At 40.7% G+C, this 14,993-nt stretch overlaps 1 protein-coding gene across 1 annotated transcript in view; it reads left to right on the forward strand.

Annotated features, from left to right (window-relative positions):
* Nucleotides 1–14,993, forward strand: part of BRF1 (BRF1 RNA polymerase III transcription initiation factor subunit) — a 172,505-nt gene that overhangs the window by 137,421 nt on the left and 20,091 nt on the right. The window lies entirely within an intron of this gene.

Raw genomic sequence — 14,993 nt, forward strand, 5'->3', positions numbered from 1 at the left:
GACCCCTTTTCCAGCAGGGTCTGCTTGTTGATCTTTACAGTGTGTGTCTGCTCATTTTTCCCGTTTAAACCACGGGAAGTGTATGTCTGATGTGTTTTAGATGTGTCAGTGAAGTTGAGTCTTCAGTGAGTATTTGTAAAATGTTGAAGGGAAAGGAGCCAACCAAACAAAATACTAACTTTCCCTCACTGCAGTATGGCATACATTATTTTTCCAAGGCCAATACCCAAGCTAGAGGAGCAGTCACATGAAGCCTCTTGTTCCTTGCTGTGTGCAGGCATTTCCAGATGGGATGGCTGGCAGCCATTCTGTGGTTAGGAGTGCAGTTCTTTCACCATGGCAGGGTAAAGGCTTGGAATGTTGCAGCAGTTTGTTACAAAACTTGAAGTACTATTTGCTCACGTAATATTTAACAGCATCCACATAATTAGTTTTAAATCAGCTAGTGTGCTGTATCTTAGTCATTTATGTAAGTGCTGTTCCATTACCCAGTGATGCTGCTGGTGCACTCGCTGAGTTCAATTTTACCTTGGCTGCAGTTGTTGCTAAATATAGGTTGAAACATTCTGAGATAACTTCTACATGTGGTCTTGGAAGATATACGTGGCAAATTTAACTTTTTCTTCTGTTGTTGGATTTCAAATTTACTGTGAGTCTGAAATCTCTGCCCAGCATTTTCCCTTTCCTCCAGTGCTGCAAGACCATGGATTGAGCAAACCCATTGCTGTGTTCAGGATATTCAGAACTGAGGACACTTCCTGACCTGGTCTAGAGCAGCTCATCTCCTCTTGTCTCATACAGGCCCCTTCCTCGTGACCTACAAAGTATGATAGAGGAAAACCACCAACTTTTTGTAGATCTTTTGCTCTCCTGCAAAGTTTTGCCCATGAACAGAACACTTGTGCAGTCACAGAGGTCGGATGGGAAGACACAGAGTAGAGTACAGCATGTGTGGACCTCAGGACTTGCTGTCCATGTGCAGTGGAGAACCTCTGGCCCTGAGCACTCTTCCCAGGCATTGCTTGGCTCAACAGCTGTCAAAACCCAGACAATTTAAAGGATACAGGGAGGCTGTGACAGCCCACAGCATGACATGGTGCCATAGGTTTTAAATCTTTGTTTATACTCAGAGCTGAGTGTAACCTTCCTGCTGAATTGAAGCACTGAAAGATGTTAGACATTGAGAGCCCTCTCAGGCCACATCCAGAACAGAAGTATTCAGATGTGTATTCAGTAGTCTGTCGCCTCTTTATTCTGAAATGGTTTTAGATGTGGTGTTTATGTGAAAGAAATACATGCTGTTACAGCAGAGTGTTCTTTTAAGAAGTTATCAACATATTTAATCTGAGCAGTTTGAGATATTTAATCTGAAGTATGAAGGACACACATACAGATTTGGAAGTGGAATGAAGTGGCTGGCATATTTATCTTCTAAGGTTATCTTTGCCTGTCTAGAGGGGTAACATAGTAGTTTTAAGAGAAAAATGGCTTTGCACACTTCTGCATGGATTTTATCATGGAGCAGTAAGGAAACAAAATAATTTGGAATCCTGGCTAAAGCTGTTGCTGAAGTTGAATGAGATAATCATCAGATTAAAGCTGTAGTTGAATCAATCAGTCATCTGATGAATTAATAACAGAGATGAAAGTCAACAATGAATCAAATTATTAGATGAAGAGAAGCAAGACAGAAATCAGGGTAGTTTAAAACACTGCAGCAGGTTATTACAAGGCAGTGTCACTTGCTGCCTTGTTCCTGGAGGCAGAGGTGGGACTGTCCAGTCTGGGCTTAGTAAATCAATGGAAGGGTTAGTTCTGTGCCTGAAGGTGCTCCTTAACTGGAGGTGATTTAGAAGCTTGTTCTTTTTCCTGCCAGATAAACTGTGTGCAAGCAATACTGGCTTAAAATTTGATATGCAAATACAGCAGGTTTTAGACATATTTGCACTTTATTCATACCTATTGAAATATTACAGAGAAATATGATGGGAACAGAGCAGCAGAACAGTGAACTCCTTTGTGTGGATTGTTTGTGGAACAAGATGTCTGGGAGGGCAGCTTGGGTTGCTCATATCACTAATGGTGCCTCCTGGGGCTTTGTCTGGGTGTTCTCATGTCAGGCTGTACCTTCTGAGCTTTCTCCTCCACCTCTGGACAGTGTCCAGGAGATTAGGATCATCAATGGCTCTCAGTGATGGGACAGTGCAAAAGAATTGCTGTTTGCCAACATGTTAATTTGTTGCCCCACCTCTAAAACCATCTAAAGGCAGTGGTGAGTTGAGAGTTTGCTTTGCCTACAAGCTGGTCTGGTCCACGTGTGATTTCAACCCCTGGGAAATGTGGAATATAAAACAGTATTGGGCCTTACTATCAGATTACATGTAATTTATTTTTCAAGTCAGAGCATAAATACTCCAAAAGTACATGAGAGAAGCTTGCTGAGAAAGCTTTAGTCTCATAATGGGAAAAGTCCAGAGTATATATACCTTAAATTTCCATAAATCCATGTAGGAATAGAGATACTTTCTCTCCATTCTTACTTTCATTTTCCTGTTATTTCCTGAAATATTCTTGTTCCTTTTCAAGAGCAAAGCATTAGGGTAATGAAATAATTTTATTTAACTGGATTTCATACATTGGTCTTGTATAGCTCAGATAGACCTTGTCATACATTTCATGAAAATAAACCTAATGCCATATGAATTCAGCAAATCTAAAAGCATGAGATGACAATAGTTGCTTCTGTTCTGTTAAAAAAAATTAAGGAGGGTGGGGAAGCCATGAAGGGCATAAAGACAAAGAAAAAGGGCTAATTAAGGATTTAAAGCCACTGAGGTTTGGACATTTTTGCAACCAGTGAACTGAGTCAAATGTAAAATATGGTGTGTGTAAGCTGTAAGGAATCATAAATTCTGTATAATGCAAAATAACTTCATAGTAAATGACTGAGTAGCTCGAGAGATCTTGGATGGAAAGGAAAGGTTTCTGTAAAAATAAACCTCATCTCGCTGACCTTTGCCGACCCTGGCTGCCTCTCTCTTAATCTAACCTGAAGAGATTAGAACAACTCCAAACATCAAAAGGAGCCGGAGACACTATTGTCTGCCGGAGCCCCATTGTGTTCAGGAGGGATTTCTCAGGAAGCAGCAGCCTGCTCCTGCTCCGGAGCCTTCCCCCGCTGGCACCAACAATGCAGCCCTGGCTGTAGGTCAGCCTGGCCATCCTTGGAAAAACAACCCACCACTCTTGACATGATGGATGGGAAACCCGACTCCGGGATTCATTTGCCCAAACTTGTTTGGGAGATTTGCTGGGTTTATTGAGCCAGCATTTTTCAGGTGCTTCCTGTGTTTTATCCGGGAGTGGATAAATAACTCCTGTGTTCAATGGCAGAAAATACGAATGTAATTGCATCACATTGAAAGTTTGCCTTTCAACATAGTAATCTGCAGAGTCTGGATTTTAAAAGAAATTATAGATACATATATATATCTTTTTACACATGCAGTTATATATATACACACACACAAGTTTTACAGAAAAATTTCTTCAGATAGTTGTTGGAGGAAAATGCAGGTTTCATGCATTTATTTCCATCTCGTGGGGAGAATTGACATCATTTCTGAGATCTGATGATTACAAGGCTGTAGTTTTCTGTTAGCTTTGGGTCACAATTTAAAATTACTCCTTAAAGCTTAAGGAAGTCTTAAATTATGAAGCAGTAGGAAATCCTGAGATCCAAGGCACTGAGTGAGCTTGCAGTATAGTATATATTCATTATTTTGTTGCTACTTCAGTAGCTCACAGGTATTAAGCACAGCATTATATTAACTTTTTGGTGAAGTCCAGACACTGGAAAACTCAAGTTTATGGTTCAGCATTTGCTGATAGGATTTGCAACTGAGGGAAGTCCACACTTCAGATGGCTTTTGCAGAGTGCTTGTAAGAGGCCAACCACAGGAACAGATGCATTTTTGTCTAAATTACTTTCCCTCTCTTTTCAATTTCAGTATCTGCTGATTTCATTTTAAAACCCATTTTAAAGCAAATGAAGTAGCTAAGGCTTTTTCTAGCACCGTAATCAAGACCTTTAATACCCTACCTCTCTACAGACCACACTTTTAGGAGTTGATGTTTGTGCTGTGGTTGCCTGTGGTGGGCAGGGTGTTGGCATATGCTGTGGGGGACATAGTGGAGCAGAGGTGACCCACTTCAGGCTCTACTTCCAAGTAATTTTCAAAGTGGATGAAGATTTTCAGGCTTTTATTGGAAGACTTATCTTTTCCTAAAGCACTCTGAGCAGCAGAGCTCCTCTCGCCTGTGCACTCTGCTCCACATCACTGCTCCAGAGATATCTGGCCAGCTTCCAGTTTAAATTCATTTAATAGGGTAAATTTGAAATGATTTAAACACTCTCAATTTACCACCATAACCAAAGGGTCTAAGCCAGGAGCTGCAGAAGCACTGATATTCAAGAGAATTTTTGAGGAGGTATTTAGATGTAGCTGCTTTTAAAATGTCATAAGATGAGATAAGGAATGCTTCAGGTAAGTGATTCATGATGCCAATCTCCCAAATCTTCTGTTAATGGATCACCTGAAGATTTTCTGTACTTACCTGGGCCTGGAGTTTGTCTCACTGACCTTGGTGGACTTTGGTTCATGCTCTCACATCTGAGCAATGTGTATTTTGGTATGCATATGGGATTTTTTGGTATGTATACAGGCACCACACAAAATGGCGAGGCTCTGTCCCTTACAAGGCAGCCCTTTGACTAAATGGATGTAGTCAGGCATTGTGCATGCTTTTGGGACAAAATGGTGAAACAATCTACTTTAAAACATCTGAATTTTTGCCAATTTATGCTGCAACTTTCTCAGATAATTAAGTTACTGTAGATGCTGTCTATTCTACTGATGCAAATATTTTCCTTTCTTATTTTGTGAGACTTTTTGGATGGGCATCATCCTTGTTTTTAATGATCTTTCTTCAGCTCTTACCAAGTATATCTCAATGTGATTTGTTATTTTTCTGTCTTAACAGGCTCCTAAGCATATTTTTTTTTGACTGCAGTTCTCTCAAAATCTAGAAAAAGAACCTTTCATTTTACATGAAGAGGAGAAAATAGCTGTGTTTTTCTTTCCCTTAGAACTTCAAAGGCATAAAAAAATTAAATAGGAAAATAGAGAAAAATAATTCAGAAATGCTGAAAGGGGCTCACTGATTTACTCACTGTAGGGAACATTCACGTATCTGCCATTTTGGTCTCCTGAGAATCAATACTGTGAGACTAATCTATGATGCTGCAGGAGTCTATAATAACTCCAACATATTATCTTTCAGAGTATTATTACTGGAATAAAAATTGTTGGGTTTAAATTTCGAAGATATCAGGATATTTATCCTGGCATTCATTATTTCATAAAATGGATCCACAGTGTTCTCTGTGTGCAGACACAGTTCGATATTCCTTCAAAATTATATTGAAGGACGAGCGTGCTGTTCCAGTGATCCTGTCCAGCACAGTTACTCTTGGATGGGGATGTAAAAAAACCCAAGAAACCCAAGCAAACTGTGACTGCTTCATTTCTGTTGCTCATCATTGCGAAGATGTCATCTCTCAGTTGGCTGATGAAGGGAAGGCAAAGGAGTGTCTGTGTCAGCCTGATTTTTCCCAGTGAGAGCTGCTAATCCACCTTGAACTTTTTTTCTGTTGACTTATGGTCTTTGTTTGTTAGATACTGTGAGTTTGTAATTGGTTGAGGAGGCAGAAGCATCTTTAGTGATGTATTTATTGCTGTACTGATAGACAAGTTATGAAGTTTGGGCTAATTATAATTTCCTGTGTCTCTGTAAATGGATTTGAAATGACTTGTTTGCTCTTGTGCTATAGTAACTTTGGTAATTTATTATTTTTTCTTCCAAGCAACTGAATCCCACATTGCCTCTAATCTGGGAAAATATTAGATTTCCTTCACCTAATGGTGGAGTCTTGGTTTTGCAATTACATTTTGAAACAGTGATGGACAATTGTCAGTGAAAGCAAAAAGATATGATCAGTACTGAGGCTGAATTTGGAAGTCTCTGTTAAAAATATGTTTGGAAAACAACCGGTAAGCAATGGAAGTAGCAAAGTCTAATTTTTTACTGGTTGCCATCTTTTTACCTTGGTCATTCCCTTCCTTTCCTGAAGGAAGTTCCCCAGTTCTACAGCTGATGGCTGTGTGGCATGTGCTTGATTCCTTCCCCTTTGATGGGGGAACTCTGTTGAATCTCCACTTCGTACTTCCAGTTTTCACAAAGGAACTTGTTTATCTTGGTGACTTCTGCCTTTATAGTTTCTTGTGGTCATCAGATGTTTGGAGGGGTTGGAGTGGAGTGTTAGAGACATAGATGGAGTGTCAGGATATTGCAAAGTTATCTTTTCATAATTATCTTTTCTAAACAGTGGAGAGTGCACCTTGTTTGTATGGGCAAAGACTTGGAAATCAGGAGTGCATTTCTTTTAGGTAGTAGCTGATTTTTGGGGGTTGGACTAGATGGCCTTTCAAGGTAATTTCCAACCCAAATTGTTTTATGATTCTATAAATTAATGGGACTTTCTGAGCTTATAGTGGTGTGGCGTTTGGTTTTGTTGGGTTTTGTTTTTTTTTTTTTTTTTCCAACTGATTTCTTATCTAAATATCTTCTAACATCTAGTAGCTGGTTTTTTTTTTTTCAAGATGGATCCAAAATCACCGCATTGCTAGGGGAGGAATAACCTCAAAAATCACCTTTAACCCTCAAAAACATCTGTGTTCGTGTTGCCCAATATTGGTAATGAATACATAGATGTGATGCATTTTATCAACTTAGCTTGTAGAGAACCAAAGGGAGTTTGTCATAACACGAGTCCCTTATTGATGACATGGTTGTCTGTGATTGATTAAAAGTGGCAGATTTATTTCAGCTTCAACTCTTTCCATTAGCATTCCTATCGACCATCTGGCAGTGGAAAACATCACTTGTGAGATAGACTAGGATCTTGTTAAAAAAATTACAAGATTTCTTGGGGCCTTTTTTTTGCCAGTGTCCTGATGAGCCAGAAAGTTGTCACTTCTAGTGACAGTTCTCATTGCCTGAAAGGGTTGAGACTGATGCTGGGTCAGCCTGTGGCTTGTTTTTAATGGCTTTTAATTATTGCCTTGATTGCAGCAAACATTCAGTTAATGGTTATGCAAGTATCATTTTGTGGGCTTTGTAGCTCTTCAGTAGCCTTCAGTTGTTGGTTAGGATGAGAAAGATCAACTTGCTGTTTAAGTGGGAGGAACAGCGAGAACTTCTTTCAAAATGGTGCCTGCATAAAACTAGAACTTTCCCTGAATTGCTCAATTATGAGAACATCATATCATAATCAAAATCATTTGACTGTACTTAAGATACCCTAATCAAAATAATTTACAGATGATGTGCAGGGAGGGATGCTTAAGGGGCAAAAAGTGAATTCTAAATGGATTGTGTTGTTGCAAAGTGTGGAGTTGCCTGTATGTCCATTACATGGTAGATACATGCACTGATAGGAGAGAAATATGGAGCTGGCATGAACGGGTGATGACACCTCAGGGCATTCAGGGAGGCTTTGCAGCAATACGGTGAGTTACATCACAACCTGAAATGCAGCAGCTGCTCTGGCCCCACTGCTCCCTGGTGAGTAATAGAGTAACAGGGCAGTCTTGGTAAACAGCTCTATGGGGCTTTTCTGCTGCTGTTTGGCACTTGGAGTTGTAATGCTGGCTCTGGCTTCACACCTGCAGCATCCCCTGCTCCCCAAAAATACAGTCATTCAAAATAAAGGCATGAAATCTGTGGTTAGGCTTCCTTCCTAATTTTTATAGGGGGCATTCTAAAGATTAATATTATCTGTGTTTTGCAGAGAGATGAGTTATGAGGAAAAAAAAAAGTGAGTTTCCTTGTATCTGCTGGGTTTGCTTAAAACAATTCTTTGACATTGTTATTAACCATAGTTTTTTCAGGGAGGGAGGCTTGGCAGAAATGTTTCCATTTCTCAGAGTGTGATAGATTTCTGTCCAGGCACTCCAGAGCTTGACCTTGGGGGCTGTAAATATTTTAAATGGTTCCATGGGTATTTCAAGGTTGTGGCTTGCTGAGGCATAATGCCCAAGAGACTGCTCCCTAAATGGGCTCTTCATTGCACTTAGACTCACACAAACATTGCAGCAAGTGAAGGTGTTAAAAAATATGCGTGAAGGTCAAAGTGACAGGTCTTATTAGGAGCTTACTGGCAATAGTTTTCATGAAGAGTAATCTCCTAACAATTTATTCTCAATTTTGTATTCTATTTCGGATATTGTGTTGATGCAGCATTAAGATTACAAAGATGGTAGTTACTTGTGCAATATTTAGCATTAGAAAGGGGATGAATCCCTTCTGATTCTGTTTTGCATCATTAGAAATGTTTATGCTGGGGGAGTATGCAATTTCTGAAAATGAAATGTTTTTGGAGTTAGCAGAGATTATCTGAAACCCATACATAATGTATAGTGTAATTCTTTTGAAGGTCTCCTGTGTTACCCTTTTTTTGGTCTGAAGTAAGGTAATATTGGAGTAAAAATGGCGAGGAAATGTATTCAGCCACTTGAAGGCATTTGGTGGAGCATTAAGATTTGTTTGGTTTTAAGTGTTTGTCAAAAAGTGCTTCTCTTGTCCGCTATTTTAATTGTGCCATCACATCTGTGGAAGATCATTATCATATTCTTTTATGCGGGCACGTGTCAAAGCATTACTCACTTCCAACCATCTGTAGACTATTTGATACAAATTCAAAAATTGAGCTAATAGCCAAGGCACCATCCTTGTATCAGAAAGTTTCTTAAATTTCGTCACCTACAGGGTTTTTTTGTCCTACTTACTACATTTTCTTTCCAAAACAATGCCTTTTGGCAGCTCCTGTTGTATTCATACCGTTGTTTTGGATAACGGGCCAGACTTTCACACACCACCATCTCAGTGCACTCTTCTGGCTCCTTTGCCAGTTGTCTGCTTGAACACCATCTGTTCCTGGCAAGGAGTTACCTTCAAATACCTAACAAAACAGGTCATGGGAAAAACCAAAGTCTTCCAGGAGCTGCTGATGATAACACACCCGGATTCTCTGTTAGCATTTTCCTCTTAGCACTTTAGGAAATTTGCTCTGTTTAGGCAGATTCTCTTACCCCAAGATCTTTCCTTTTGAGGAGCAGCTCCACAACTGCCAAAGTGAACAGCAAGGAGGGTGCTAACTTGCAAGAAGATGTTTTGTGGAAAACTTGAACAATGCATGAAATTCAGTCCTACCCCATAATGACTTGGAGAACTGCACTAATGAAATCTGCAGGAGACAATAAAGTGAGTCATACAGCAAAGTCGACTGAAAATGGCTGTGCAAAGTAGTGCTGCTAAGGAAAAAAAATATAACCAAGAGTAGGAAATAAAAAAGAGCATCTTGGAAAACATCCAGGCTAATGCATCCAAAGAAATACAATCTGAAATGCAGAGGAACATGGGAGCAGAAGCTGTAAAAGCCATAAGGCTGAAAAAGATAAAGAGATAGTGGACTGCAAATTAGATATGAGGCTCTACAAAAAGACCAATTTGGGCCACTCATTGGAGGAACAGCATGTGACAGATTAGGGAGGCATTAGGTCTGTCTTGGAGAACCATTTGCCTCTGCAAATGAGAGAATGGGAGTCATTAGTGTGGTTTCAGCAAGAGAGAAAATAGTGGTGATCTGGAGAAAATGCTGAAGCCCCATCCAGAGTGTGGAGTAAGGAGCCCACGAACAGGGAAGTGTGCAAGCTTTTGGGGTGTAGATGATGGAAACAGCAGCACAAGGCATGATAGAGTTGGGATACAGCTGAGGAAAAGGCTGGGACAGCAGGAGTCTCAGTGGTGGTAAGGTTGGATGCTGTGTTGGAAAACAGTATAGTCAAAATACAGGTTGAAGACCAAATACTGGAGGGAATTAAGATCTTTGTCTCCTTTTGGAGCTGTATCTGATTAGACAAAGTCCGAATTTCTTCCTTAGTGCACTCATGAACTGGAAGAAAGATAAATGGTGATGGTGAAGCATTTACTCACTTCCAAGGATCCTTTGTAGCTGGAGGTGAACCATAACTGTGCAGTCAGAGGATGCTGCATGTCCCAGTCACTAATGGGTGAGAGGGCAGGATGAGGATGCCAGGCTGGGCCAGTTTCATCTCCCTTCATTGAAGTCAGCACCTGAAAAGTTTCTTTTTTCTGGCTACTTACACAAGTAGAAGTGCAAAAGGGTTTGAAAACATCTTAAAAGGAGTTTGTAAATCACCAGGGCTGGTTTGTTTCTCCTGCATGAGTGGGACTGTCACATGCTCTTTGGAATGGGGGCAGCCGAAAGCTCCTGCCTGCAGTGCTGGTGTGAAGTGAAGCTGTCTTGACCTCTCTCCACCATTGCTCCTGTTGACCCTGTTAAAGTGGGTTTAGTCCTAAAGAAACAAATCATCAGCTAATTATTTCTCCAGTCTGGTGGCCGTTCTCACAGATGTTTTACCATTTCAAGTAGGAGCAGCTGCTTTAAGTTTTTTGTTTGTTTGTTTGTTTGGGCTTTTTAGTGTGGCAAACTAAAAACTGATGCTGGGTGCAGATCAGTTTTTCATGTTGAAAGGGTTGTATGAAAACAGGTTACATGGTAGCTTTGAAAGTGGTCCAGCTTGCTGCTTAGTAGGCCTGAATTTTGCAGAGTCTGATTATTCAAATTATTCAAATAAGTTTTTCTAATATTGGCATTAATTCCCTTACAGCAGTGTATGAAGTTGCTTATTTCACAGCCCTCTCAGACGTGGGAGCCTGGCTGTGAGCAGAGCAGACGGCTTATCAGCTCAGCAGCCGCTGCAGCATCGTGTGCTCACTAAATGCTGGGAGTCAGCCTTGAGAGTTTACAGACACTGGCTCGCCTTTCCTTTGCTCTGTATTTCACTGCACTCTTTAAATCAGGAGTTTTAAACCCATGCTAAATTTAGAGAGAAGAGGGGATTCCAATTGGTGGAATTGCATGGCCAGCAATGCATCTCCTGCCAGCGAGAGCTGGAGCTGGCTGGGGGTGAGGGGGACGGGGTTTGGGAGGGCTCTGCAGACAAACCCCAGCAGCAGCTCTGTGGTGTGAAGTGAGCCCAGAGGTAGTAAAAGAGCCTCCAAAACAGCACTTTTAATCTCTCCGGGCAGTTGTTTTTTTTTTTTTTTCTCCTTTCAAATGGTTTTATTTTACTATATCTGACACCAGTCAAGGAGAGAGGAAGCTCTTTAACCTTAATGCAGATAAAACAGTAGTGTTTTAGAAAAAAAAAATCTGCTTGCTTCATACCTCTAGGCCGATGGTTGTGACAGACCAGAGAATTTGACTATAAAATTATTCATTAGTTGGAGTTTTTTTCCTTAATCTATTTAGCTGTAACAATCCATTTGAAGCCTAATTTTTGCTTAGAAGGAATAAAAAAATTACCTGTAGTAATAAATTCATCTGTCTGTCACGCTGTTTATCTGTCTATCTATCTGTCCCCTAAAGACTAGAAAACGTTGTTTTTTATTTCTATACCCTTGCTGAAAATCAATTGTGACATTTTCTGTTTAGGCTGCTAAAGATTTTGGCAGATAGAACATGGATTTTGTCTTTTGATGGTGAATTCAATTCAACATTTATTGCAGAGACCTCAAGTGTTTAAACGTGTGGTGATAGACAACTAAACCTCCCACTGTGCTAAACTCCACCGGTCTCGTCGGTCTCGTCAGTAGTTTTGCTATTCAAAAAGAATTGGGACTTGTTTCATCTGTTTTTAATAAATATGAGGCTTGCACGCTGTTCATGTCAGAACTAAAGCCAACTTTGAGTTGCAGTTTGACATGTAGAGTCTTCACTTTTTAGCTCTTGCTGCTAAAGATACCTACTCGGGGTGTTGTTATCTTTAAAAAACTGTAAGGGGCTTTCACATCTTCTCATCTGAACCGTGATGTTGAAATGTGTGAGGGAAAGGAAAGCAAAAGCCAGGCTGCAAAAATGCTGGTTGTGTAAGAAGGGCACACACCTGGACTTGCTTGCTGGCCGAGGTGGATACCAGCATTTGGGAGCAGTCGGGTTTGCTTGGGTCTGAGATGCTGTTGCTGATGCTGGGGTGAGTCTGATGCAGTCCTTTTCTGAAAACTGGGAAATGGGAGGAGGGCAGAGCTGGGTTTGCTGGGTCAGGCATCAGCATCAGCCTGGCCTCTCCTGCATCATCCTGGAGGATTTGTTCAGGTGATGTCTACAGGAGAGCGACTGGTGATTCCAGGCTCCCGAGCCTGTGCCCTGAGCTTCCTGGGAGCTGGAACACCCCGTAGATTTTGTGTCTGAGCTAAAGTGCACTGAACACCGACAGCTGTTACTGGGGGCCGCGGGGATCGCAGGGATCGGCGCATGGCAGGCGAGGGAGCTGCTCCAGTGTGGTTTTGCCAAACACACTCCTCGTGCTGCCAGCAGGGCTGGTGGGCCAGGAGCCCAGGGCACGACTGCAGTGACAGCACCTCCCGAGACTGCTTTTGTTGAGAGATGAGAGAAATCTGCTCCCGGGCTCTCTGCGTGGTGCTGCCATTTGGTGCAAACACCACATCGCTCGTATGCCGTCTCTGAAGTGTATTTTTTCATATTTATCCTGTGAGATGGATGGGGAATTTGAAGGTTAGGACTGCTTGCATGGGCATCAGAATTCAGTGGGAAGACGTAGAAGCAGTAAATGAATTCAATATTGGATTGATCAACTTTTGCCAGTGTTGGCAATTGGCTTTAGCACCTTTATGTGAAGTGTGTTTATAGTAGAAACATGTATGTTGTTTAAGAGATTAGGCTGCTTTCTTGTTCTCTTGTATTAAGATTTTCAAATAAATTATTAATACTCAGAAGCCCAGAGGTAACAAGAACCTTAGAACTGTCATTTCCCTGTTGAGGTCAGGCAAAACATAACACTTCTGAACTTATACATTCTTGCTCTAAGAATGACTGTGAAAATTCACACCAAAGGATCATAAATTGCTACCAAATTAATTTCTAATGTAAGTCTACTGTGTGTGTGTTAAATCTGATTCAGTTTCTTTAAAGCAGTTTACTCTGTAAACTTTTTCTATAAAAACACTCACAGTAAAAAGTGTTTATGTTGCAATAGAGCACTTAAATTGCATTTAAAAAAACCCACACAACAAAAAGCCCTCTTTTATACGACTATTTATTTGCTGTAACATTTTACTAACCAACGGAGCAAAGTAACCCAGAGATGTCTGTAAAACAAAGTAACCTGTGATGTCATGCTAAAAGCCCAAGTGTTAGCTTGCCATATATTGATGTTCTCACGATACTTTGTAGACACAAAAAACTATGGCAAAGTGTAACGATTCTGTGGTGCTGATAAAGGAAATACAGTGTATGGAGATTAAACAGCTGAAAGGCGGGCGTGTGTTACGAGTGAGCCTGTGCAGACTGTTGTCTCCCTGGGACCAAGCACTTCTTAGGCATTTACTGCATATTTTGACCAAGTACAGAATGTAGGAGATCTAAACTTTATGCATTTAAGTTTCTTTAAAAAGCAGGAGAGGGTGTCACTGTTTGGTTTTTTTTTAATCAAATTTTTTCTGAAACTGATGCTTCAGAAATGCCTTTAGAGAGCAAAATGAGTGTGGTGATGGAAAAAAAAAAAAAAAACGTAAGCAGCTTGCTCATTAGGCTCAGTTAAAGCTAAGTTGATCATTGATACAAATTTGCATTATTTTCCCAGCGTGGCGTTCGGTAACAACTTTTCCTCGGTGTGCTTTTGTTTCAGTTGACATTTGCTTGAATGGCCAAGCGAGTTGGCAAATTCTGTGCTGCTGGTCTTTGAAGTTGTGACTTCAGCCCGAACAGCCTGGTCTTTGTGTGCAGCAGGGAGCCCCTTGCCTTTGGAGAGGGTGCGTGCGGCACAAAGCCTGGAAAGGGGCTGTGCATACCCAGCCTCACAATGCTGCTGAGCACTTCACTTCAAGTGGCTCAGGTCTTGCAGGAATATCAGTTTCTTTGCTGGGAATTTTTGTTGGGAGGAGTTGAAGTTCAAACTATTCAAAGAAAAAAAAAAAAAGAGGCAGAAGATTAACCTGAAAGTACATTTTTTTAATTGATCTTCAAACATAGGTTAGTATTTAGAGGGATTTGAACTACAGTGAGAATTTGCTGGCTTCTCTGTTCAATACAGTTATTTCACGATGGGGTTGGAGAGCAAGCACTGCTAAGTACAAGGGAAAAAGCAGGGATTTACTTGAGATGGATAGCATTTGTTTAAGATTATATACATTGTCACTAGAGTTGTACTAAAATCTGTTATATGTCCAAAATTGTCTGAAAAACTAGACACAATACGGTGACAAAATATGAATAATTGGATGGGAAGGAGGAAATCTGTATAACTAAGACAGTGTATAAATATCTATTTATTGTATTATTTGCACATTTCATGCTCAGTTGAACTTCTTTTACTGTTCACAGCCCATATCTTAGTAATTGTGGTAGGAGTGTAGCTTACACAGCATTTATGTGACTCCCTCTCAGATGGAGCAGCACAATGCTGAAGGACAACTCCAGCCCTTCGGTATTTCTGTGTACACAGAGCTGAGGATGTGCATGAGCAGTTTTTGCATGGAGCCTTGTAGCTGCAGTAATTTTACCTTTTTAATGCATCTTCCATTGCTACAGTGAAGTGGAGGAAAGGATGTTCAGCAGGAGGAATTGCTTTCTTGGCTGTTACATTGGCGCTTCTCAGAAGCTGGATTTTTGTTGGCTGAAGAGCTACGCAGCAGGGGCCACAATTTCTTGGAAGGGTTGAGTGAAAAATTGAGGTGGAGTAAGGATTTTTAAACAGATCTTGTCACATGTGTTTTGCCATGTTTTGCTTTGACGGGGAGTGGCTGATTCCCAGTTACAGAAATTTTGG

Source organism: Vidua chalybeata, chromosome 6, assembly GCF_026979565.1.
Source record: "Vidua chalybeata isolate OUT-0048 chromosome 6, bVidCha1 merged haplotype, whole genome shotgun sequence".
Lineage (NCBI taxonomy): Eukaryota > Metazoa > Chordata > Aves > Passeriformes > Viduidae > Vidua > Vidua chalybeata.